General features: G+C 43.7%; 1 pseudogene; it reads right to left on the reverse strand.

Annotated features, from left to right (window-relative positions):
- Positions 1–1,106: 1,106 nt before the first annotated feature.
- Positions 1,107–3,045, reverse strand: LOC100466457 (annotated as a pseudogene).
- Positions 3,046–3,457: the final 412 nt, after the last annotated feature.

Consider the following 3,457-nt stretch of genomic DNA (forward strand, 5'->3'; position numbering starts at 1 on the left):
CCCAGGCTCCTCTGCTGAGAGCCTGCTTCTTCCTCTCCCACTCCTCCTGCTTGTGTTCCCTCTCTCGCTGGCTTTCTCTCTCTGTCAAATAAATAAAATCTTAAAAAAAAATTCTTAAATTCTACATAAAAGTGAAAACATATGGCATTTGTTTTTCTCAGGCTTACATATTTCAATTAGCGTTATACACACCTAGGCCATCCATGTTGTTACAAATGGCCAGAGTCCATTTTTCTTTAATTTATCAGTGGGGATAGGGTTGCTTCCATATCATGGCTATTGTAAATAATGCTGCAATAAACATGGGGGTGCATATACCTTTTCAAACTCAAGTAACTAAAATGGTTTTGCACAGAGAAGGAAACTATCAACAACAACAAAAGGCAACCTACTGAATGGGAGAAGATATCTGCAAATGATATTTCAACAAGGGGTTAATACTCAAAATACATAAGGACCTTACACAACTCAATACCACAAAAAAATCCAATTTAAAAATGGGCAGAGGACCTGAATAGATATTTTCCCAAAGAAGACAGATGGCTAACAGACAAATGAAAAGATGCTTAGTATCACTAATCATCACGGAAATACAAATTGAAACTGCAATCAGATATCACTTTATACCTGCCAAGACAGCTAAAATCAAAAAGACAAGAAAAACAAGTGTTGCCAAAGATATGGAGAAAAAGGAACCCTCATGCACTGTTGGTGGGAATGTCAACTGATGCAACCACTATGGAAAACAGTATGGAGTTTCCTCAAAAAATTTAAAACAGAACTACCATATGATCCAGTAATTCTGCTACTCGGTATTTTCCTAGGTAATCTCTACAGCCAATGTGGGGCTCAAACTCGCCAGTCCGAGAGCAAGAGTCATGCTCTACTGACTCCACCAGCTAGGCACCTCTTTCCCTAGTATATATTTAACCAAAGAAAAGGAAAACACTTTTTCAAGTTTCTTTTAATACTAATTTTATAAAAATCCAGTAAGCAGCACAGCCAAAATTGAAAAGTAGGAAGTTAAAAAAAAAAAAAGGACAAAGAGCAAAGATACATCCTTCACTCTACCATAAATACAGAGCTCTATTAGTGTTCCCCCACCAACATCTCATAGGAGCCCTAGATTTCCATGTGCTCTAGAGTTCTCCCCATTACAGTGTAGGGGAAGCAGTCTGCTATTCACTTGTGATGATGTCAAGCCAAATATGGATTGACACTGCTGAGTTCAAGGTCTACAGTTTGGGCCCTTAAGTAGTGTAAAGTGACCAGGATTTGCTGGATCCCATAGCTGAAGTCGACAGCAAACCCAATCAACATCCAGACACCAAATCTCAGCCAGGTGAAAGCTGTCATCTGCATCATAAGGTAAACATTCACGAAGATGCTCAGGAGTGGGAAGAGAGGCAGAGCAGGGACCTTAAAGGGAAGGGGAGTGGGGCTCTGTGGCTGTCTCCAGATGACCCCAGTGACCCCAGTGATGAGCACCAGGAGCAGCACAACCACTGTGATGGGATCTGGGTCTCCAGAAAGCAGACCTGGCAAATGGGCCAGCACCAGGCAGAGGAGAGTCAGCAGCACAGCAAGCAGTGAGGAGCAAACATAGACAACCCAGCAAGAGAGTGGAGTGGGGGTGGGACTGCCTGGAAAAAATAGTCCCTGTAGAGTCAGCTTCTCTTCTGCAGGTTCCTTCTCCTCCTGCACCTGCACTTCATTTCCCCCATTCTCCTCCAGCACCTCTGTTTCATTTTTTCATCTCTCATCTCAGGCTGATACCTGATGATGAGAACACAAAAAGTTACCAGGGAATAAGATATCAGGGTCCCAATTGACCTCAGGTCCAGAAGATCAGTGAGTCCAAAGAAGAATACCGTGGTTGCTGCAATAATGCCAAAGATCACAATGGCTACAATGCTGCCATATGTGCCAATATGGAATCTGGCAAGAACAGGGAACAGGAGACCATCCTGCGCCATCATGTATATAACCCGATGTATGGGGAAGGTAAACCTCCAATAGGTGATGAGAAAAAGACTAAAGTAATTGAAAAAGCTACAACATAGTAGGCAGGGACCCAGCCAATATGGAGAAATGCCTCAGGCAAGGTGCTCCCAGGTGGAAGCTGGTACTAAGGCACCATAAGCGTAAGTGCTGTAAAGACACCAAAATACAAGAAAAAACATGTGAACAGTGAAACCACAATGCCCATGGGGATGGAACACTGGGGATTATGTGATTCTTTGACTCTGGTAACAATAACGCTGAAACCTATAAATGCATATAAACAGGCAGCTGATCCTCGGAGAAGCCCCTGGAAGCCAAAAGGCACAAATCCTCCAGAGCCCAGAGGACCCAAGCTAGAGGTGTCATTGAGTCCAGCCCTTATGTAGTCCTCTTCTGTGACCTTCCAGTTGTGCAGGTCTCCCTTAATGAAGCCAAAGATGATGATAAAACTGAGAACCAAAAATTTCACCAATGTGATCAGTTTGAAAACTATGTAGTACTCACGATATCTCAGATTTTGAATTTCTGTGAGCAGCAACAGAAGGACCATAGCAAAGTAGCCTAGATTGTCTGCCAAGACTTGGGGAACATGCTGTGAAATGCACTCACGCCGGTCTCACAGATCCAGTTCCCAGTCAGGATGTCAAAAGTTCAGACCTGGATCATAATGAATGCATCAGCAACAAAGGAGAGAATGAGATTTCAGCCAGTGATGAAAGCCCAGAGTTCACCTACAGTGACATAGCTGTAGAGGTATGCAAAGCCAGGATGCGGAACCCGGGCACTAAACTCTGCATAGCACAGCCCAGCCAACAGTGAAGTCAGGCCCGCCACCAAAAAAGCAGATCACAATGGATGGTCCTGCTTGATCGGCACCTTAGTAGCCAGGAAATACACACCAACACCCACTGTGTGGCCCACACCCAGGGACACTAAATCCAGAGTGCTCAGTTTTATGCCAGTTTCAAACTCAAACACTTCCTCCAGCAAATGTCTGCATATGAGCTTTCGACCAAACCTGCAAAGTGCCTGACGCAGCATTCTAGCTGGAATTGAAGAGGATTCTAAGGATCAGGAACTGTAGCAAGCCCAGGGAGCCAACAGGGTTGGATCTGGTTCAGTGAGGCTGAGTTAAGCCAAGTTGGATGGGGGCTGCCGAGGTCCTTTGCTCAGGCTTCAAAGCTGGTGCTCCATATTTCTTCTGGTAAATGTTATCCTTCCATAATGCCTATGGAGACAATAAATATACTGAACAGTGATGTTCAACCAACCAACCGAAACTCAAAACACACATGTAACTTGTTGCAGCCCACGTAATACAGAAAATGACACCAAAAGACACCATAGAAAAATCAATCCTGCTTTTCCCCCAGAAAAACTACCAAATACGTCCCAACATTCTGATTTTTAAAAAATTTTATTTTTCAGTAGGCTTAATGCCCAGCATGGAACT

Source organism: Ailuropoda melanoleuca, chromosome 16 (genome assembly GCF_002007445.2).
Source record: "Ailuropoda melanoleuca isolate Jingjing chromosome 16, ASM200744v2, whole genome shotgun sequence".
In the NCBI taxonomy this organism is placed as follows: domain Eukaryota; kingdom Metazoa; phylum Chordata; class Mammalia; order Carnivora; family Ursidae; genus Ailuropoda; species Ailuropoda melanoleuca.